Source organism: Neolamprologus brichardi, chromosome 9 (assembly GCF_056152115.1).
Source record: "Neolamprologus brichardi isolate AB-2024 chromosome 9, ASM5615211v1, whole genome shotgun sequence".
Lineage (NCBI taxonomy): Eukaryota > Metazoa > Chordata > Actinopteri > Cichliformes > Cichlidae > Neolamprologus > Neolamprologus brichardi.
Window position 1 is genome coordinate 19,257,461 of NC_142112.1, and position 24,584 is coordinate 19,282,044.

Consider the following 24,584-nt stretch of genomic DNA (forward strand, 5'->3'; position numbering starts at 1 on the left):
AAGCAACACAGTGGAAAGCGGTCTATCCAGCTGGGCACCATGCTGATCACTGCTTCAGTGGGGCCACACTTTGGAGGGCATTTCACTTTGCAACAAGCAAACTATGCTGTGCACACTCTTGCCTCGTGTGCAGTCATCACCGCACTTTTGTTCTCATGCAGTGCACTGTCAAAGTATAATTAATGGGACGTATGATTACAACAGCAGCTTATGCGTTACATTATGGTGCCTACGTAGTCATTTGTATAATTTCCAACAGTAATTGCACTACTTTTGTACAAGCCACAGTGCCACTGATTGTGTTCTAGTTTGATTCATGGGTGCACTTTAGTCAAATGCTTTATTTGTTTTAACACTGTGAAAAAAAAATTGTTCTCAGGCACAAGTAATCAGCATTTTCATGTATCTCCTGTTTGACAGTGTAGTCATCTGTCTCTATCTATTACTACATCCTGAAAGCTGTTGGAATTCCTACTCTATACATTTTTCTCTGTGCTTTTTCTCTAATGATCATTAATTGCAATAGATCTGAGAGGGCCCGGATGACCTTATATGCCAGTATCATACCTAGGACCACTTCTTACGGCAGACATCCTAATCGAGTGCATGTCTAATTTATGGGGCTGGAGTTTGCCATTAAGGGCCTGATCCATGGAATTAAATAACTAGCAGACCTTCGCTGGTCCCGGACGGTGGGCGGAGGAGGAAGGGAGATAGCATGATGAATTGCCCACCCCTCCTCTACCTCATCCTTGACTTTGAAAAATACTGTCTCTGCATTTTAGGTCAGCTTCTGACAACAATTAGGCACAGTGAAATAGATAGACTGTGACCCTACCCCCCCTACCCCCTTCTTTTAGTGTTTTTTTTCCTTTCTCCTGCCATATCCTGTGTGTTTGAAAGATAAAAAATAATACAGGAGGTTATAGGAGTAAATATGGGCCGACATGAGCTGTAAAGGAACAGCAAAGTGTTGAGAAAAACAAAGAACCTGTCTAAATGCAATTAAAATACTCATTAATCAGAAATGAATTTATCAATGGGTACCCCTTTCATTAAATATTTATAAAAACAATCTGACTGGATTTCATCATAAAGTAAGCTTTGGTCATAGGTTCACATCAGTACTCTTTATAAAGAGGGAACATTGAAATAATACTATATAAACAGCATGTAATGATACGTCTTTATTCACAGGTGCATATTTTTTTGTCTTCTTTTTATTTTCCACAGAATATTTTCATGGACATTGCTATTGATCTTGCCATGTGACGGAGGTCGAGCCAGCTAATTCCCTTTTTCATTACAGCAAAGCCCCCCGAATTCTCTTAGTAGAGCTGCCTCTTAGGGGCATCCAATCCCTGGCCTCTCCCAATGACATGAATATAAGCCTGTGCTGATGGGGCCTGGTGTAAATGTATTAGCCCTGCGCCTGTGCCCCTAGCCTAGCCCAGCCATAATTATGTTAGGAACCAATGAGACAGCTGGGAAATCAATATGCTAAGACAGATTGAGTGGAGATGTGTGGCCAGTGGAGTGGGAATAGAGAGCTCTGGCAGCTCCCCGTGGTGCGAAGGGGCTAGAGTCGACGATTAAGCCATAGACTTAGCATTTACTGCTAGGATTCACTGCCTGAATCTAGTTAGCATTTAGGGAAAGATCCCTGCGAGCAGACAATGTTACTATTAGATTGGAGGCTTCACTCGTTAGCTGAGTGGCCTATCATCTTTGTAGGTCGGGTAGTGGCATAAGTGCTTCAACATGCACAGCTTTGAATCCATGGCTCTTGTGGTCTGTGCTCACTTTACCAGTATGTACTGTAGAGTCTTGCTTAAAGAGTAGATTTCAGATGACATTTTGCTATAAGATTGGGCTGCCAAAGGTCATCATATCACTGATGCTGATATTCTGAGCTAGTTTATCAAGTCATTAGAAGTACCTGAGTCTGCAAAGCAGAAAAATGTGGATGGTTTCCTTCAGCACAATTCTTTTTTCCTTTGGGATATGCTTCCTTCTCTTAATTTCAAATGCTGAGAAAGAAAGTATGCCTGCACTGTAGTTCAGCTGTTTCATTTTGTTACAGCTATGGCAGCCATGAGTTGAGAGAAAGACGACTACAAGCACAGGCCTTGGTATGTTACTCTTCTCTGATCTTGATGAGCAGCTGGGAAGGAAATGAATAATTGGTGCAGGGGGCAGGGGTGGGGGTGGAGGGCGGTTGTGGGAGCAGGACAAGTGGAGTTGGGTTAAAGAAGATGGTGGTTCAGTCTTAACTTTGATGATAGTCCACATAAGCCAAAGCGCTGCTGTAATTTATATTCAATTAAGCAGGGGGGGGGTTACAGATTCAAGACAAAGGCTTCGTGTTAAGGTGGAGTCAGAGGGAGAATTTAGAAGGGAGGGAGGGTGTGTGTGTGTGTATGCATGTGTGTTTGGAGGGGGGGTGGGGGGGTGGGTGGGGAGAGTTGCATCTGCTCTCAGCCCCAATCAGCGGCCTTGAAGGCACTGTCCCTTAACAATGGACCCCATCAGTGCAGGGAGCGGAGTCACAGGCATAAGTGCACCCAATAAGTGTGCAATTTCTGCCCATATGACCATCCTGACACAATTGCTCTAATTTTCCTCCTTTGAAATGACTGATAAAAGACTTAGGTAATTGCTACGCCACAGAATTTCTTCCATGATCAGGAGGAAGGCGGAGGGAATAACTGAGGGACAGGGAGCAACAGAGAGAGACTGAGGGGTGTGTGTCTGTGTGTGTGCGCGTGTGCGTCTGTGTTTGTGTGATCATGGGTGAGAAGTGACACAGCCCCAGGGCCTGACGATGGAGACTGGAGTGTCAGTTTGTGAAAAATCCCAAATTAATACTTGTCGTTTCCTTTTCCCCTCTCTGAGTGGTCGTCCTCTGCTTTCACCAAGGATCTTATTAAGAGGAGGTAATTTGTCCTGACAATGTATCGGAAATCACTCAATCAGATGATTTCTTGGAAAATATATTCAAAACATTGTGGTGTGGAGTTGAGGTGGCGGCTAATTCTGATGCTTATATGTCTCTCTCCCACTTAGTTTTTCAGTTTCTCTGCAGAAGTGAAACCTAATGGTGAACTTATTAAAGTGACACAATAAATGTCTCTTTTTTTGGAGTCTCCTTCCCACTCACACGCTTATTAGTGATGCTACTGGACCCAGATGTTATCATCAGTCTTCAAAAAATTCTTTGACCGCATTTCTTTTCTGTTTTTGTGTGTGTGCGCGCGTATACTTTCAGGTGCATGTGTGCCGCTGGAGTCTGAAAGCTTAGCTCCAAACCTGTGTCACTCCTCACTATGACCTTGTCCTTTGTAATCAAGCCTCTTTTATCTGATTCCTCACATGTGTGTGCGGCGTACTCACACCCATCTCATTGAAACACCATGTATTCTGGACTGTGGCCTTACTTGATTGGAGTTCAGTTACAGGGATAGATAGAGAGGTAAAAGATGTGCACTGGGAGTCAGAGGGAAATAGATAAGAGAATAGTAGTTTAGTCGCCTCAGTAACTAACTAACCTGACAGCACACCCAATCAGCTTCTCAAAACTGTGTGTGCGTTTTCTTGTGTACGTGTGTGTGACACGGTGTGACAGACTCCTGAGGTGCTGATTCTAAACACAGTCTCTGCCAGTGCCTGGGTAATGTTGGCTAATAGCTTAATCAATACTTATTATGGCCCTATTGGTTCACTAAAGTGAGAACAGAATCTCACCAAGCGCAGTGCCTCAGTGGAGAGAATGAAAGACGGAGCAAAGGAAGAGCAGAAGAAGTGTCTTGTGCTGATCCAGATGGACAGCCTAACCTCCCTCATGGGATTTCCTTATTCAGGAATCCAATTTTCCCAATGTGATTGACTCGGATTGGATCACATGGAATAAGGCTAACTCTTTTAGCACACCCAATAAAGCACTAATGGGCTTTGTCCCCCATTTTCCAACTTTTTCCCTTCCTCAACTAGACTGGTCATTCGCAATTAGCACTGGCAAGGCAGTGGGTGGTCGAGAAATTAAGTGATGGGGAGAAGGAATGAGAGTAGAGGGGCATGACGAAGAAAGAGAAGAGGTGATTAGTTACAAATAGCAGTGGAACAAGCATTTACTGAACACCATATTCTTAGGGCATCTTTAGAAATATGATCAAATTAAATCGAATGGAGTATACTTATAGTGCACATAAAGCAAGATTAAGTTTGTTAGACTGGTGCCAGACAGCTTAGATTTATATGTTATTAGTGTTACTGTAGTAAAAGCAGGGTTGTTGGAATTGTTGTAATGGCGGTTAGAAGTGGTAATAGTTGTAATCATAGAGGTAATGCACTAACATTGGTGTTCAGACTGAGACTGAGCTGTAAATCTGACTGAATATGCTGTAATATTAAAATGAAGAGCATGGTTATGATAAACAATGTAAGCAGACACTTAAATACGCAGTGAAAGGACATGAATCGCATCTCATGTGATGTTTGCAAAATTTAATTTACAAGAAAAAATTAGTGTAATTGAAAAAATACAGTCTAAATGCAGCAGTTAATTAGATGTATATACTTGTACAGTCTTCATTAAATCTAATTGCTTCAAATGCAATCAAATTCATTTAGTACTTTAATACGCTTACTTAATGAAAGAATATAAATTGAAAAAATACGATCGGGATAAATTATTATCAAACTGAGCCACTTCTTAGAGAGAAATGATTTATTTCAGCTTTATGGATGTTATTAATTAAATATTTTACACATAGTTGATGCAGCTTCAATTCAGCTCAGTGTTCAGTGTTGAAGCAAAATCCATTTGTATGCGACTTAGACTGAAAATTTTGCTAATGGAAATATTTGTTGCTAAAGGTATTGGTAACTTATCTTTTTTATAATTCAACGTTTCTTTCTCATTATAATATTTATAATTGCCACAGAGTATACATAAAATGCATTTTAGACCAATCCAAGCCAAAAATGCGACGTAACTCTAAGCTGCATTCTTCCTAATGTCCAGCAGGAGGCGACTACTCTGGCTACAAAAAGAAGTCGGGGTGCATGGAGGTCGGTGGGAAAACAACGTGACTAAGCCCTTTCCAGATGAGTTTGTAGTATTTAGTCTTACTAATGATCTTACTGATGATAAATTATGTTAGAGTCAAAAAGGTCAAAAAAATAAACAAACAATTTTTTAGGGCGGGCCTACTTTTTGATTGACAAACCACTAATTTACAGGCATGCAGTGTCAGATCGGCCAGTCACTTGTCATATTGATTTTTATTGTGTTGTCAGCTTAAGGCTTTACAAGGGGACTTCCAGTGGGTGACGTCACACGGCTTCATTCATCGTTTGTATACAGTCTATGGTTATTCTGAATAGCATATAGACCAATGTCATGCTCTTCAAAACCACAACAGATGCTAGTATACTTGGAATTAGCATTAAACGTGTTTTATTTAGCATTAGATACTACACATTGGATTTGAGTTGCATTTGATGACTTTCCCATTCGACTTAGCAGGAGAACCGGCCTTTTTGCTACTACACAGTATGCATGTCTTCCAAACATATCTCCCACTGTGTTTTGTGCATCTTTTGTCATTTCATTTCTGCCAAATGGCTTCAGTAGTCGCAAGTCTTTTCGACAGCCAGCTCTCTCCTGGCTGCCATCATCAGACCAGCTTGCAGTGAAATAGATACGCTATGAAAACTCACTGTTGTGTACGGTGGCCATGTAGAATAAGGAGATTGGATACCACAAAGCAATGTTCTGCATTTCAGCTGCGCTACACTGGCATTGTGTGGAAAATGTTTAGAATGGGCTCTGATTGCACAAATCAAACACAGATGATGAAAAAGTGACACGCACGCACCAATCTCGCAAGCTCTCGTTTCTGTTCACAGGAACCTTGCAGGGAAAAGAGGAGGACTCACCGCAGGAAATAGAAGCATTGATTGACAGATTAATCATTCTGGTGCTGGGTGTATGTGTGCGCGTATCTCGGAGCGAGTGTATGTGCATGTGCAAACGTGTGTGTGTGTCCCAACCGACCTTGACAGCTCAGTACTAGCGCAGCAGCCACGTCCAAGAGTCAGTCATTCAGACACAGCTGGTGGCTCGTAGCTACCAGACTCTGCAGCTAACAGTTAACACTGTGTCCACTCTACAATTATCCAGCGAGAGAACACTTATCAACTACTGTGTGCTTTAGAATAGCATTGCATTAATTTCAAATTTTACAAGCTATTTAAACAACCTGAGGTCTAATTAACAGCTTAAGATAATGGGTAATATTATAATGACTTCAATATCTTAAGTAACTAATTATCTTTATTTGATTCTGACTGGTTAGCATGGCTAAATCCATTGTGTTTTGTGTCCTATGTGGCAAAGCCAATAGCATTATCTGCTGTAGGTGTTTTTTAATTACTTTAGCGTTCGTATAAAAGCATCACACATTTTTCTCTTTTTCACACTAACTTGAGTCCTGCCCTACAGTAGCCTGTGTGAACCTTTTTCCCATCCCACGGCTCCCGGGGGCCTGACCCTGAACTCAGTCACCTTTGACAGCTCCTCAATATCATCTCCATCCCCCAAGCCACTGATCTTAGAACAGATATTTTCTTATCCTTCTAATGGTTAAGGTTAGGGAGCTAGTCCAGAGTAATCTGATCCCGAATCTGTGGTGGGAGACAAGTTATTCCTCGGGCATCTCTGCTGCTCAACAAACACAGAGAGCGAGGCGAGCCAGGGGGCAGTATGGGTCTTGCAACCTGCCCTATAGCAAGGTTGATGTTGTGTATTTGTGTGTGTGTGTGTGTGTGTGGGTTTACACATAGGCGTACACATACATTGCATTTTCTTTGAATTTTGGAGCACGAAATGTGTGCCTGCATATTCTAGCTGAAATTCGAATCGTCTTTAGCTTTTTTGTACAAATGTGTTTGGGAACTCAGGTGTGCCTGTGTGTGTGTTTGTGTAAATGCCGGCGTGTCGAACTTGCAGACGCAAGGGAGATGTCATGTTCAGTTTGTGTTTGGCTAACCCTGTGGTCTCCACCCCTAATAGCAGGGTCTATGGGGTGTAGGCACATGCCAATATTCATTGGCAGTTGAATCAAGCCACTTAGATACCATCTGTAAACAGCACTCAGAGGGCCTTGAATTAAACTGAAGACTGGAAACATTGGTGCTCGCTGCAGAGATTACCAGGTTCAACCAGGTTAATGGGCTCTGTGGCCATAGATCAGTTATATAGATATTGGCAGGCATGTGCACAAAACCTCACGTCTTCTATGCTTCTGTGTTAAATTACAAATTATTGTTGCTGTTATTTTAAGTATGCGGAGAACTCCATGAACTTGAGATTGCATTCATTACGCAGATCTCAGAAAGGCAAAGGTTAAATCAATATTTATCTTAAATGTTGTTCTTTACTTTCAATTATGAGTCAAATTCCTGATTACCTGTATGGCTCAATTATGTTTATGTGATATAAGATTCCCTATTCTTAAGTGACAGTTTGAAACTCAATACATGCAATGCATAATTATTCATTTCCTGGTGATTGTATACTTAACCATGTTGCAAAATTACAAAGGATAATTTACAACTGTCATTCAAAACCAGTATATTTTGGTGAAATGACACCACCATGCATCATTTTGATGTCAACCAATCAGTATTTCCCCCCTCTTCTTCCTCTCTCAGTCTCTCGTTCTCTCTCTCCCTCAGCCCCTCTCTGTCTCCTTACTCCCTTTCGCCACCATGGCGCTCTGTTCACCAACACTGATTCATAATCTATAGCTGTGCCTGGGAGACCAGCAGCTATTGATTTAACGCCTACAGTAATCCAGCGCTGTATCCGCTGCTTGTTAGAGATGCTGAGGCCTAGGAACTGGGGCTTGCAGAGGTAGCCAGACAGAGACTAGGACAGATGTGAAGAATTGTTTGGATTCATTCCTTCACAGATTTTTTTCTTTTTAATTGTCTCAATAAAAGACCAATTTTGGATAACAGACTGCCATCATCTTTATGGAAAATATAAATATTTGGGTGTTTGTATTATGTATTACATGCTAGGTGAAATGGTTTTTTGAAGTAAAGTTTATTTTATATAGGAATATTTATGCAACATAATTCAACAAAATGCAGATCACATCAATGGTTCACAGTAGCTAATTGTATGTGGGAACTCCGTCCATCTGTCCATCCATCCATTAATTTTCTGTCACTTATCCAGGTGTGGGCTGTGAGGACAACAGCCGAATCCCAGACTTCCCTCTGTCTGCCCACCTCCACCAGCTCTTCTGGGGGAATACCAGGGCGTTCCCAAGCCAACAAAAATATATAATCTCTTCGGCATGCCCCCAGCCTTCACCCTGGACTTCCACCTGGTAGGACTTTGCCGAATTATTTTTCTTATTTTTTTGTAATTGTTCACTATCAAAAATATAGAAATACACATATGTGGACTGCCAGAAGCCCTCTATGAATAAATCTGACTTAGTAAAAACTTGAAAAATGTTTATAGTGTTTGCTACTTCCAAAAAACAAAAAAACAAACCCCAATCTTTTGCACTAATTTGGAAATTATTCAACATCAGTATGCTTATTACATTGTATGCACCATAAGAATGAGCGCTCAAAGTTTAAAGGATAATTGTGTTTTCTTCAACGTGTTTGGATACACTAACAGACCACCTGAGGAAACAGTGACTAATTTGTTTTCTGTGAACTGATATTTCAAGTAAATGTGAAGCTTTACATGAAAAAAAAAATGCTCAATTGTGCTCTTCTCTTTTTAAACATTCACCTTGCTTGTAGTCTGACAGGCTATGATTTTAACAATTTGAGATGATTGTTTTGGAATTTAGAAGTGTTATTGCTGGTTTTCTGGATAATTATTAGATCATGTTGCTTGCCGTTTTTGCCTCAATAACACATCTGTTTGTGATTCCTAAAAATCATAGCAAAACACAGATTTGTGTGACATTATGCAAATTTTAAAACTGATCAGAAATCTGAACTATTAATGTCCAGGGATGGTGCAATATATGTCCTCTGAATGCAATCAGTTCCCTAAGGGGAGGACCCTAGTCTGATGTATCTTTATTAAAAAATAAAAATAAAAATCAATGTCACACCACGTTCAGTCATGTCACATAAAACATATTGTAAATATAAGTTTGGTTTAACACACCTTTAGTCCATAAGCGATTGGACAGATCTTCACAATTTACAGTGGTATGACACTTTATACCCGATATGTAGTAGCTATATGCACGCCACTAGTTTATATATAGCTGCTGTTCTGATTATTAATGTACATATTTACCACTTTATTTTGCCATATGAAAATAATAATTCTATATTTTTTCCACTTTATTTCCACATGGATATCTAATTAGTAATGAAACCTTTCAGTCACAATTGTCCTTCTCTAAACGTCTGACGCTGACAAGAGTCAAGATCTCTTCTGCGTCTGTTACAATAACCCACTGCTCACGCTTACAATGGCCTGCATATGATTTGGAATGAGCGACAGCTAAGGCAGCCACGACATATTCCTACAGAATGCTAATCATGCATGATACAAGAATAATAGACAATGTCGCTTTCAGTTCATCAAGCATCCAGGTAAGTGGATATGTAATTTAAGTTATTATCAAATCTACCTAATTTGGTGTGGTCCATCCATCATGATAATAGCACCATTCTGTGCACACACTTTCAATTGTGACAAGCCTGTATATATATGGACAATACCTTTGGCATCAGAGTTCCTTTTCATTATAGATAATTGCAGTCCATGTATTTTAGATCTCTTCCCTGGATTTTCACGACAATGTAGTTCTTTGAATGAGTGACAAGAAAATGGTATGACCAGTAGACACAACCAAAAATCTAGTGGTGAGTTTCATTTAGTGAACAAATGTCTGTTTGAAGAGGGCAATTTTTTTTTTACAGCATTTTATAATGAGAATAATACGAGTATCGCCATGGTCCTTGTATTTCCTTTTAAATTGTGCAGTTTAACATTATGACCCCTCAACAGTTCATGTATAGAAAATTGAAGGCATTGAGTGCAAAGAAAAACATGATGTTAAAGAATATATGAAGGTAAAGTATGAGATGTCTTAAATAAAGGTGCACCGTTCAATTCCTTAAGGTCCCTTAATCAAGATGACAAATGACAGGAAGGCTGAAGAGGAGTACTTATCTCAATCAGGTACAGACCATCAGCACAAAGACAGATAAACACGCTGACCTTCATTAGTCTGGCCAAATAATTAGCTGACCTCGTCAAATAAGCACTCGCGCTGCACACACTCAAGCACGTACGCACACATACGCACTTTGCGCACAGTGGTTCGTATGTGCCTTTAATGAAAAGAGGACTGACGCACAAAGCTGATTGCTTTGTTCTGATGAGTTTCTGGCTTGAGTAGCCCACTTGATTGATGGATAGATGAACACAAGGATGGGTGGATGAAGACAGACAGAAAAGGAAAACTCTGGAGGAGATGAGGGCTTTTGTCGGGTAATATCACAGCAGGCAGGAACAAAAAGCTGTCTACTTGTTTTAATGTGCAAAATGTGTTGATCAAATTGTCGCTGCAATATGCAGAAAGAAACATTAAAAAGCATTTTAAATGTATGCATCTTTATAAATCCTGCAAGACAAATTCTCGAGTCTAGTTGCAGCTACCTTGTAGGGAACAACCATACTTGTCCATGCAGTTGGGTCCTGTCATGTACTTTATGCTCACTTCACCATGACCAATACACTAATCTCTGCCATTCTCCTCTGGCTACAATGAGCTGAAGAAGGTTAACTTCACCTTCCAGGGTAAATAGAAAAATGAACAGAATGGCTGTCTGAGATGGGGTTATAAACAGTAGTCATTAACTCAGCTCTGCCACTTGCTGGCACAGAGGGAGATTTGTGAAAGGTCGTACTTTGGAAGTCAGCTTTGCTGAGATGAAAAACAGCAACACACCAAAAAATTAAGAGACAATTTGTTGTTTCAGAGATACATGTGAATGGGACACAGGCGCGATCCAGTTTTAGTCTGTGAGGTTTTTTGTTTCTACATGTAAACTGATCTGACTCTAATCCGACATCTGATGTCAGATTCCTACGTTGCCTTCGGAGTCTACTGCAGACTTGGTCTGACACAGTCTCTGTGAGTGTCAAGGATGTAATTTGCATTGGAGTAACTGATACTTTAAGCTGAAGTAAGGGAACTCTTCACAAAAGGATAAATGCAACCACATCACACTGAACATCGTCAGCAGAGAGTTAAACATGTCAGAGACTTGAAGAATAAGTGCCTTCACTTACTCCAGTCCATTTCTAGGTCTTTGGCTTGACAGTTTTAGAACAGCGGTAATATATTCTGGCACCAGGTCTGAAGACAATTATGTGAAATTGCTGCTTTCTCATCTAGATTTGCCTGTCTCCACCATTTTCATCTCAATCCAATCCAATCTGAAACCATTTGAGCAAATAAAATGATATTTACTTCATCTTCTGTTACAAGCTTTCAAAATTACAGGCTTCAGGAAAAATCAATACAAAATGCCAGCTTAGCAGCAGATGTATGCTCTGTGAGAATGCTAACTTTTCCTCTTCATGTGTCTCCCCATCCTCCCACAGAGGTAGGGGGAGGAGACAGGGAGCAGGAAAAGAAGTTCCTCACCAACAACTAGGGGGGTGGATTTTGTGGTGGATGTTTATAAACTACTTGTGCTTGCAGGCCGAATGCACGATTGTCTTGTCCAAGACGCTAACCTTTAGCATCTCGCTGCGCTTCGGCGCATCTTACAAAGTTCACTGCGAGAAGGGAGTCTTGACCCTGCGGATGATTTGGAGGACTGAAATACCACTTTCATTTATTATTTATCCCGGCTGGCCGAGGGGAAGGCAAGCCGTGGCGCTGTCATACCTGACTGGCTAATGTAAGAAGTGGCCATCTCACTGCAACCCTGGGGAATCAAAGCCCATTACTGGTTTGAGAGATTGCCTAATGTCCACTGTGAACACACACCCTGGATCAAAACATTAGGATGAGAGGGAGATGTAGGTACACACAAACGCACTCCATTCAAACAAGACGTTGTGCAGCGGTTGGAGATGAGAGAGGAGTCTTGGAAAACGAGAAGTAAACATTTATAATTCAGATCTGGCCTTGCAAGACTTCTTGTAACTCCAGTACAGCTAGTTCATTAGGATGTATTGTTTATTAGATTTTTTTTTTATTCTACAGGTGGAGACAATGCGTATAGCATTTGTGTAACAAAGAACTCCTGTTTTTTTTTAGTAGTAAGAGGTAAATTTAAGACCGCCCATATTGAAAATCTTACACAATCTTAAAGATAAGGACTATAGCGAGTTCAGCAATACCAAAAGGCCCCTAAGAACAGACTGGACAGCTAAAGTTGATGATTGCAGAATTCTTGGTATAGAAAAACTCTTTCCCAACATCTAACCAAGTCCAGGACGCGCCAAAGTAGAGTCGGCCTTTTGTTGTCTGAAATCAAGAGACGCCTTCATGAATGTAAATACAGAGGTTTTACCTCAACCACTGTTAACGCCATTCTTCCAAAATATACTCTCTCATTTGTTATTTTGAGGTTAGTGGTCATGCATCAGTCCAAAATATTGGTTGATAAGTGGATCCAAAGCATATGACTGACATATTTTTATACTTATCAAACCATTCAGTGACCCCTTTGGTGCACTATGAAGAAAAGATATTTCATCACAGAAAGAAAAAGAATAGGTTTGCAGTGACCCTCTCTAAGAGGACCTAAACTGCACCAACAAAGTACCACCCTTCCACATGAGAGAGCTAAAGTAGACCCTCACTGTACTGTTGAAAAGTTCAGGTTTTACAGGTTTTTGTTTAATTTCTCATCCATCTGACTATGTGAGTAAAGCTGTAATTTATTCACTGTCAAAAAGGTGTTTGCGTGCCAATAACACTTGCTTATTACAGAGACCATGTCTAATGGATAAGGACTACCTTTACACAGTTTCGCAGGTTGAAAAGTGCAATGACCACTTCTTTTTGCGTTCTTGTGTGCACGTGAGTGGGTGTATCTGTGTCGGCGTGTGTGTAATTGCCAAGATGGAGGCTTAATGACCCTTTGGATCTGCAACCGAGGTGTAGCTAATGAAGCGTATGTGTATGAAGTACAGGCCTCTGCCTTTAATGGGAGATTCCTATCAATACCACAGATCAGATTAATATTTCAAAGTTAATGTTTTTGTTGAGGAATTTGCAAAACAAACATGAGATGAGGCTTCACAGTCGCTTGTGCAGGAAAATGCAATTTTCTCAGACTTAGCCGCTCATCTTTTTAATTACAGACTTAATAGCTTTATAGATTTTTCAAAGATGAATTCTTATTGGCATTTTTATAATTACTGGTCTTTATTGCTTTTTATGAAAATAATCGTCAAGGCTCATTTACCCCACAAACCCTGAGGCCAAACAAATGCGTTTCAATGATGAGTGCAGATAACCTCCAAAACACTAGTTCTCATTTTTCCAACTTTTGAATTCTTTACAAATATCAGCATTATATTTTTCACTTAATGTAAATAAGTGCTTCGCACCCATAAAGCCAATTACTAAGTCTTTTTTTCCTTCCTTCAGACAAGTAGTTTCAGTAGTGAATTTGTACAGACAGCAGTTTTATTGTTTAAAGATGTTGGCTGGACAGCATGTTCAAACGTACCGTGAACTCCAGAGGCAGCTGAAACCAGAACAATGCACATTGGCCTATGGGGGATGCAGAGTTGGCCAGAGTTTCACATGTCAACATACTATCAAATGTGGTGCTAAAATGAATGAACCTTCTCAGCATTAACACATGTACAGAGCTGAAGCGGGCCAAGACAGCTTTAGAGCTCTGACTGTAGAAAAAATATACCTGGACACTCCAGCGAAAACACATTTAGAAGACCTGGCCAAGCTTTTCTCGTGTAGTCTGCAAAGGCCTTCGAGTGCAGCAGCCTTAGACAAACAGTGGCTCTGAGCCATACCCTGCTAAAACTTTGACAATGAATTTGGGCAGCCGGTAGAAATTCAGCCCTATGAATTTGTGGGATAGCAAAGCAGGCAAATAATCTTTTGTGAAATTTATAACCACCAATGGAAGAGGCTCCTCTAATCACTATTTAATTTAGGTTGAGATTCTGTGCGGAGGGATGAGTGTACATTTGGCTAGACTTATCACCACTAAAAGGGAAATATGCATCGATTTAGCCTTGAACTCCCTGTTGAACTTGGCTGGCCTGCTTCGTTGCGGTTTCCCAGTACATTCCCAATTCCTCCTCTCTCTCCAGGACCCAGCGTGGATGCAGACAATAACCGGAAAGAGTATTTAGAAAATTTTGGAATAAAGTGGATGTAAATTTCAGTCCTTTACATTTGCCAGAAGCATCTGTTTTATCTATAAATACTAGCTCCCAAAGAGCCAGAGCTGTGGAATATTTCAACCCATGCTTTATTTAATTGGCTTGGAAGCGTAAAAGGAAAGAAAGAAGACTCAAAGTATGACTCTTTTTCCCTTAGACCCCCTGCTAACATGCAAGTCTGGCTCTTCTGTATAACTATCCCAATCTGCATTTTCTCATAATAGGGCCAGTGCCAGCTAAACATGTTCACAACACGAGATTGTAAGAACAAGCCATTTGCTTGAATATTGTATATAAATCAGTTGGCAAGACCATTTATGGCACCAGGATTAAAGCAAAAATCAGTTTTGCTTTTGGGGGGAAATTGGGTTTCTCGTGGTGTGAATGAGTGTTGGCGTAGCTTGTCTGGCCTTGGCTGTGTCTGCTGAAACTCTAAAAACAGCCTCTGTTTTGGTTCCAACATTTTCGGTCTCTATGGTGCTGGATCCCGTGTAGTGTAAACTCAGTGTGGTCTGAAGAGCCTCTCTGTATGTCTGCTACACATGTGAATATGCTCGACAGATGTTAACTGGCTTCCAGGCAGACAGGCTCTCCTCCCCCTGGCCTTTTTGGCTCTGGTTGTGACATGGTGACACACAGTAGCATCTGGAGTTCAGACTGGGTCACCCAGGGCAAATATGATACAGAGCGGTACATCACTTGCTTAGACCTCCCACAACTTTGAAAAGGATGATTTTGACAGGGTTTTGGAAAAATGTTGGCATTCCTGCCCGCTTTACATAAGGAGGCTGAAATATTTAGGACTGTTTTGACTTATCTGACCAGCTAACTCCTCATATGTTGGCAATGCAAGCAAGTTTTTACTAAACTCAGGATGAGAAGAAGCAGCAACTGGTAAGGCTGTGAGGGTTGTTTTTTCTTAAACTACCACCAGCATCCGATACTCCATTTATGGAATGAACCCAAAGGAGGAAGAAATCTGCTGTCTTTTACTGATTTTAGATCTAATGAGAGAAAACTCTCCACAGGAATGCACACGTCTTCATCCTCACACACAGGTATAACTGTGATATGATTAGAAATATGTAGCACAGTTACTGAACTGTTATTTGGTGAGTATGCAAGAGATCATACGCAGGGAAAGGCAGATGTTCATCTTTATATTCAAAAAGCCCAAATAAACTGAAAGTCACAAATAATAAAAGTTGATGTCGCTTAGCTTATGGCATATGTAAATTCAAATTCAATTAAAGGCCTTCAGTATCTTTAATGCCAAAGCCAGCCAACTTAAATTCAGTCCATATATGCTGCCAAAGGGGATATATTTGAAAACCTCCAGTGAAAAAGATGCCTGGTTGCCTTTTTTGTGTGGATTTCAAATTATCGTCATTTTTCAAATACATTTTGCTGTTTTATGGTGACCCATTTGTCAGGATTTTGCACACTGCCATTTCGTGAAGGCGGCTTTTTGATAGTCAAGATGGGTGTATAGGAGCCGTATACCTATTAAAGCAAACAAACAAACAAACAAACAAAAAACAGCTTTTGTGTCAGACTTGATGTTTGACTATTTGTCTGCATTTCCATTGTTAGCTGACAGTCAACCGTGCTCGCAGACAGTGAAGCGTCAGCTCGTAGCTCATGAAACAAACATTTAGCAAGCACATAACAGCAAAGCTGCCAGTTGACGTGCACCCGTTCAAATCCATCCCGTCATGTAAATAACTTGTTTCAGTGTGCTTTCAATTAAAGCGGAGGACGAAGTGCCATTGCTGCCTTTGATGGATGAGCTTAGATATTGGAGTGTACCGTTGGATGACAAAACGTTCCCCCACTCCACCTCAACTCCTCTTTCCTATTGATTCTCCTGGCGGTTATTCATCAGGGCGGTGGCCACTGTCAGATCAGCTGCTCCTTCTTCTCACAAAACACATTTTCCACAGTTATTGATAAAGCTATTTGACCTTTTATTCAAATGTGTGTGTGTGTGTGCGCAAGTCTGTGTGTGTGTATAATGTGAACACATCTGTGTTTTCTTTCTCTCTGCTCTTGCCAGAGGCCTGCAGATCACTGCAGTTACATGAATAAAGTCAGGCTGTTTTGATTAACGCCAAATGAGTAGGTCTATTCTTTGCAGATGTGGGTTTTAGCAGTACTGAGCCTTGCTTTCACACAACAAAAATAAACCCCAAACCTGTTTTACAGTTTGGCAAGGGGGAGCGCACATATACAGTACGGAGAGTTTGCACATACATATGCCTGTGTTCATATACGTCAGTGGTCTCGTACATACTGTGATGTGCATGCCTTCATGCATATTATTTCAGTGTTTTGAAAAATTTCGACCCTTTTGTCAAGGTGAAGACAGGCTGCCTTGGCTGCGAGTACAATAGCAAATGTGCCGTGAGTTAGAAAGCCAAAATTGGAGGGAAGAAAGCTTTGGTTGCACAAAGGTTGATCCACGGAGAGAATAATGATTTTACAAAATCTCTGTGAGATCAGTGGAGGTTATAAATTGTGATCACATACCATATGGCATCAGACTGAGGGTACCGTTCTGACAGAGATGACCAGATCTTGGAATACTATTGGCTTGTTACTGGAGAAGTTAAAGAGGTAGTTAAAAAAGGTAAATAGTATTAATAGTATTTTTTATTTATATTATATTGTACTCTTACTTTCCTCTCACCTCTGCATGTACTTTTTTACACTACAAGCCAAATTCATCCATCTACACACGAATGCAAGCATTGGGGCATTGTAGCTTGCTCAAGGACACTCTGACAAATGCGATGGAGGAGCTAGAGATCAAACCACTGAACTGTTGACTAGTGGGTGGGGCACATTTTAATTAGGCAAAGTCAATAAAAAGACAGAGAGAGAGAGACAAACAGATATAATGTGCAATCTTATGGAAATTAAACTAGTTACTTTTGTATGTGTTTGTGGGTCTTTTTTCAGGATTCAACCCTCAAGAGAAGTGGTTCATTTGTCGACACCGGACGAAGATCATCAATGTGCAAGGTTAGGATACATACAGTCTTTTGCAAAGTTTATAACCTACTAGGATACAAAAAAAGTTAAAAAAGGAAGCACATACTTATTTGCATTTTCTGTGGCAGAAAGTCTAACGAATTTTCACTTTATTTTAAAATAAATGCAAGACCTTTCCTTCATACCTACCACACTTGTTAACATACTAAAAGCATAACAAGACCTCTGTTTAATATAATTGGAAACAATTGTATTTTCAATTTTGATGGTTGGTCAAGATAAGACTCTGTTAAATATGTTAAACATTTTAATGATTTTTGACACGTTCTTGTAGGGAGACATAGGGAACAGTCTAATCACTGGGAAATACTTAATTAGCAATGAAACAGTTTGATTTAACCAAATAAGAATTTACTCAACATCTGAGCGCCACATTTTGTTTCCCCTGTATTATTCTCAGTGAAGCCACAGATAGAGGAGGAGAGTAACATTTTACACGCTCTAGTATGAAAGCCATTTTCTTGTCCTTCATGGTGGCAAACTGTTCAATTACCATGTCATATAATTTCCCAATAGACCCCAGGTTTTTCACAATAAAGAATCAAGTCGCTCCAGTCCAGATGTATAGCGATCAGTTCTGATGTGGCCGTTAGATTTTATCTTAACTTAGTGGTAATTAACGCAGCTGGGGGTTATTGTTGTTTTTCACAAAAATATCTCAAATACACGAAACTGTCGAAACATCTGTACTTCATTGTTTTGAATCCTTTTAAGATCACCGTGTGTGAGTTTATTGTTGTTTATGTACTGTTTATGTAACATGAGCAAAGCATTTTAATGTATATTTAGCCCCTAGACGAAGTTTAGGGAAATTATAGGTCATGACTTGTGTTTTAAACAATTAAGTTCACTTAGTTAAAATGATTATGTCCATGAATTTAACATAGGTCATCTCACAAAACTCTTAACGGTGGAATCCTGAAACTTAAAGAATGAATAGCACAATGAAAACAGAGATTCTCTGTTGGTGTTTTTATTTATATGATGACTCGCAGCTGTGTTTATATGGTGTATGATTTTAAACCCTGCTGAGATTGAAGCGCAACGGTTTTATCCTATGAAATTTTCGCTCATGTCTTTTCCTTGCTATCAATAATTAAGACTAGATCTTGGAATGAAAAAGTAATTTCCCTTGAAAGAACCGGATAGAATTGACATAAACCCTAGCCCCCAAAACACAACCCAAGAGGTATCGAAAAGCTCAGTAGGTGCCAATAAAAGTGGAAAAACAGAAATCTTTCTAGCAAAACACAACAACAAGAACAAGTACAAGCCATTGAAGTGGAGAAGTGAAAAACAAGAGCGACTTAAGGTGATTCTCATCTTCAACTCCAAAGCCTTGGTACTCCCCAAAAAAAGTGGGAATGTAATTTCCCAGACTAGGAACATAAGCCAGGAGTAATCTGGCCTGTAATACCTCCTAGTCCTTAAATAAAAGCCCTCCATTTTAAGTCTTCAACCTCGTTTTCCCCCTCCCTCCCTTCCCCACCTTTAATAGGATTTGGTAGAAAATGGCTTTGTGAATCGCTCCTCTCCGTCTTGCTCAAGGAAGAGCGGGCTATTCTCATTGAGAAGTGCTTAATTGCTTCAAATGACTGATGATATATCGAGGGAGAAGGGCCTTGAGCCAGGGGCCACATCCAAACACATAACAGATAGCACTGCTGGACGATGGAAGGATATGGACTGCAGTGTATATCTGTACGTTTTTGTGCGTGCGGTTATTGCAACAAAGATGAAATGCTGGGGGTAGACGCTTCTCCGTAAGTGTCATAAGTGCATGTTGTGGATGGAACATGCGTAAACATGCAGCTCCCTGCATGCGTGTGTGCTTGGACTTGCATGTGTGTGTGAAAGAGGGTCGCCAGGCAGTGTGCGTCCTATCGACACCCCAGTAACAGACTAAATTAAAGCTGTGATGAATTGTGGCTGTCATGGCAGGAGAGAGGGCAGACTCTGCACTGTATTCTGCCTCTGATTAGGTAGGAATAGAAAGATACAGTATATCATTATCAATATGTAGCACTATATTTTCATTAGATTTTTCTCTCCACAGTGGACAGCTTGATAGGATGATTTTTCATTTCAAAAAAAAGATTAAACATCTTCATGATGTCAGTGAGGAGTTTTGTTATAACTGTTTTTGGTGTTTCATGTGTTAGGAACATGTATTATGATCTCAGTGGTGCCAAAATAGCTTTGATGAACTGGATTTTACTAGTTTCGTGTTCATAAAACAATTTAAAAAGCTAGTGAAGGTGCAACATGCGCAATTAAAATGTAAAACGTAGAAAACCTAAAAGCTCTTTCATCATTGTAGGAAGCTCATGGCCATATGAGAGGCAGCGGCCTCGGGCTGTTTACTTAAAGAAGCAGAAAGTCACAGCAGTTCCAGGGATTGAGGGTTATTGCATGTTTGTACACTTTGTGCTTTGAAAGTGACAACCTTTGGGTAGACCACAAGGTTTTTTTTTCTGTCAGCTGAAGTGATATACCTGAGGAAGCAACATGATACGCGAAAACACAAATGTAGCTCCGAAAGTTACAAATGCTCACTGTAGTTTTCAGAACTAATGAGACAAAAGTAGCTCTTTGAGGTTCAAACCAATACATGTCACAAACAGCTGACGTATCCCTATGAAACCCAACAACTGTTACTAAAGCACAAGACAAATATGGCAGCTGTGTAGGGTTAGGCAGCCTTTTAAACTACATTAAAATTGCCAGCTCTCTATCATGGTCTAAACTTGAAACTGAATATACATCTTAGGGCTGGGCGATATGGCCTAAAATTCATATTGCGATATAATTTGAAGCATGTGCGGTAACGATATATATCACGATATATTCTTTTCTTCTGTATAACGTATTTTCCACACTATAAGGCACACTTAAAATCCTTTAATTTTCTCAAAAATCGAGAGTGTGCCTTATGTATGAATTCTGGTCGTGCTTACTGACCTTGAACTTTGGTAAGCAGCACTGCTTGATGGATTGTCAGAGCATTACGGCTGCCGTAGTGAGGAGCTTCGCGGAGTAATCTGGGTCCAAAACTCCGTCAACTTCAGGTCCCAAAGTCAAACGAACACTAAGAGTTAAAAACGGTCTAAATTCTTTCATCTTTATTAAAATCATCAGCATTGCTGCTTTATCGGGTGTAACAATTAAGTTTAACATCCATGAAAACAGAATTTATAAAATTGAACTAAGTTAGAAGTTAAGAGAAAGTTAGCTCGCTAGTTTACACCTAAACATTTCATACCATGTTCTGACTGAGAGATTTTTGAAACTAATTAAAATGTACAGCTCTGCTATCACTTCCAACATAAATGAAGACAGAAAACTAAACAACAGTGGCGTTTGCAGGGTTACTGAAGTTGGACTACCTGGTATATAATGTTGTGCTATGTGATTGCTAGCGACACTGCTATGCTAGCATAACATTAGCACAGTGAAGCTGGCGGATAAATGCCAACTTTTTTTCCACTCGATAAAAGTTAACATGAGGGATTCTGGTGTACAAACTTCAGTCAGAAAAACAACTGAGATTATTCATCCACAATACGAGGTTAGTTATTAATATACTGCGAAAACATGGGAATAGAACAGCTGGGAGAGAATTCAGCATTAATGAATCAATGTTACGGAAGTGGAGGAAGCGCAGTTTTTGGCTTTCCCCATATTTCAAAAGTGCTTCATCTCTTTGCTATGACTGTCGCCTGCCATAATTTGCAGATGATATTGGTTTTAGCCGCTGCGATGCTTTCGACCAAAACAGGCGCAGCTTGATGACATCATCAACATGCTCTATCGCGATATTGTCAAAATCTCTATCGTTAGCCAAATTTATATCGTTTCTATTGTATATTGTTTATATCGCCCACCCCTAATACATCTCATTGGGAAGTTGCTTAGAGAGAAGAAAGGATTGTGTTGCTCTTCAACAATGTATTTCCAGTGTATGTTATTGAGTTCTGGTCATTTGTTTGTGTAGCTTCCACAGATTTGTACATTTCCTGAGTTTGTGAACCTCCTTATTTTAGTCTATGGTGAGGCAATCAGGTGTGAACAGAGATCGTCAAGCACAATGCGCAGTCATCTGGCGTTATAAGAACTGTTGAGTGTTTTCTGCCTTCCGGTCTTTTCAGCATCTTCCCTTTTGAATCATTTTTGGTTGCTCAACAGTGGCATCGATCACATATATGGAAACAGGAAACATGACGAGGACTATTTATATGCTCTGAGAAATTAGGGTTTGAGATTTTCAATGGTCTCAATACTTGTACTAAACGAGGGTTGTTGTTTCGTTTTTTGTTTTTTTGCATAGCTCAGCTATGAGTATGCATTTGTTTATCAGTGTCCAATACAGTTTTGTTACTGTGGGCACTTGGACTGACCCCATTATTATCTATGTAAACAGAACATTTAGAAGATAATATGACCTTCTCTAACCTTAAATATTTGTGCAAGGACATGAAAGATGAGATCTATACAATGCTGCTCTAGCTCCGTTTATAGACATGATGTATGGTGGAGAAGGCCTTAGACAAGTACCATCACCTAGTGCAGTAGATAAAAGATAAAGTCACAGCCACACTGGCGCGTGCAGTAGAAAAGAATACCTTACAGAATGGGATCGTAATTAATAGTGTACACACATCCACTAAAATCTGATAATATTTTTTATCAATCTGTCTGTTGACTGAGTTAATTTTTAATGTACTTTCTGCTGCCGACAAGAAGATACTTGCTCAGTAATAAGAAAGTAATGTCTTCCCATGTCCTGCTTACATCCTTAGCAAGTCCTTTTTTCCTTCTCATCCCTGTTGTGCATTCGTAATGTAAATGTCAGTAAAGTTGTGGGTGCTGTACTTCAGCAGAGAAGGGAGAATAAACGCAGGAAGTCACAGATGATTTAAAATATAACTTTTCCAAACAGCTCAAAAAATATCAGCAAACACACAAAGTGTTTCTGTACACGTTGGATGACAGTTTGTCTGCTAGCTAAATGTATGGATGCTGTATTTACCCAGAGGTGTAAAAAAAAAAAAAAAGTACAAACATTAATGTGTGAGATCTCAGAGATGGAGAAAGATGAAAGAAAGAGGTCAGGAGAGGAAGATCAGAGGTTGTTCTCAAAGCCCAGAAAGTTGATTCTGTTCATCTGGATGTTGAGTTCTCAGTGGGAGAACTCAAAGCTGTGATGTCCACATAAACAGATCATTTTCTGGGATTTCCTTACCTGCATCCAGACAATATCCTCAAAGGTAAATCTTACATAATTTTGTAGCTCATGCTAGATTTTCGATCTATATGTGATGGTTATGGGTTTTTGTTTTTTTGAATGAATATACAGTTTACAGCAACGAGCTATGTAGACATGGTTTAGAGTAGGCTGCTGCGTTCAAGGTCCAAGTCACATCACGAGTAGTGTGCATCATTATAATTTAACCTGCTGATTAAGCCACTCACCTAATTCCATCTTTTATACTAGCTTGATATTCTCTAAGGGTCAGAAAGCAGCTATTATTGCCCATGCAACATTTGCTTATCTCTTGTTGAATTCAGTTAGCCTTATGCATGAAGAGTAGTAAACCTCAGAACAGTAGAGGCAGCACTGTTAACTCAGACCTTCCCAAAGTGTGGGGCCTGCCCCCTAGAGCCATTGCAGGGGGGCGCGGTATGAGAAGGGGAAAAAAACAACAACGCTTGGACACTGCTAGCACGGGGCGCCTCCACAAACGCAAAGCAGGAGATGAAACATCGCTGAATATGTTTCCAAACCAACTTCATTCTAAGCCAAAGACTAGAAAATATGGTGAAGCCTATCTTCCCTTTGGTTTCACCTGCACAAGTGCGGAGGTAGGTCTCCCCTGCATAATTGGGTTTCCCTTCGTTGGGAGCAGCGCTGGGCTGTTTAAATCACGGACAAACAATATCCCACATTCTTGATTTTTAGTTCACAAACACTTGTTGTAATGACTAACTACTCCTGACATTTTGGAGATGTTAGCTCTGTATACAGTAAAGTTACAGCGGGATAAAAATAATATCAGGCTGATCCTGCCACAATTTGTTCCCTCTGTCTAAATCACGGACAAACAGTATCCCACAGTTGTTTATGTTTTTGAACCCATTTTGCACAGAGAGGCATTTTTTGAAAAATGTATTGATAGCAATGTTGAATATTATTACACAGGAAAAAAACAACTACATGTAAAATAATCACACCGTTACGCCTCTGCCTTTCTAAATAGAGGGACAGTAACTGCGTGTTTATATGTAAGCGTGTAAAACCTGCAGGTAGAGACAAAATACTGTTAATCTGACTATCTGCCATTTTGCAATTCATCTCACGTAAACAATAACGTGGCGCACAGCGTGACGTGAAAAAAGGCACATACCTTTGACGTTGCATGACGAACTCTGTATTCCTCGTCCACACGTAAACGCAAAAAAGTTTTCGGTGATTCGAAACGCCGTTTACGTGTGGACGAAACAGCTGCCTTTTCGAAAATAGCCGTGTAGGTGCGGACGTAGCGTAAAAGAGTTTTTTTCTTACTACCTGTAATTTATTGCAGATTACTTGTATTTGCTCAATTGTTTACTAAATGTTTGAGGGGGGTCTAGCAAAAAAAGTTTGGGAACCACTGCGTTAACTGATCATAGCATGTAGATAACCGACTCGAGGTCACAATACAATTTGTGCATCTTATTTCTAAGTGATTATCTTCCCCACACCACACTGCTACACCTGATCCTAAAGCTATTAAGTGATTATAACTGTGTATATGATAAAATATGATTATCTAGATCTACAGTGGTCATCCAAATGTGAAACCCCATTTATGTTATTGTAGCTTTTCTGGTAATAACACTCTAATATCTCACAATGTATGTATTTGTACTTTTTTAAAACAATACCAGCCACTTAAATAAACTCTGAAGCAAACCACTTATGAAATCAGCCCAGCTCAACATGACTCTACACATTTGAGGTAACACATGGGAAGCTATTTATGGTGACACAATCCAAGAAATTCAGTGGCAAGTGGAATTCACATATATTCTCTCATGGCGGTAGACTGTCTAT

The 24,584-nt window shown here is 40.0% G+C and overlaps 1 long non-coding RNA gene across 1 annotated transcript in view; it reads left to right on the forward strand.

Moving 5' to 3' along the window:
- The window catches only part of LOC148101425 (uncharacterized), a 114,661-nt gene extending 97,223 nt beyond the window's left edge, over positions 1-17,438 (forward strand). The window contains exons 2-3 of the long non-coding RNA XR_015719563.1: positions 8,249-8,402; positions 17,399-17,438. This is a non-coding gene — a long non-coding RNA (uncharacterized LOC148101425). The remainder of the gene's footprint in view (positions 1-8,248; positions 8,403-17,398) is intronic.
- The last annotated feature ends 7,146 nt before the right edge of the window (positions 17,439-24,584 follow it).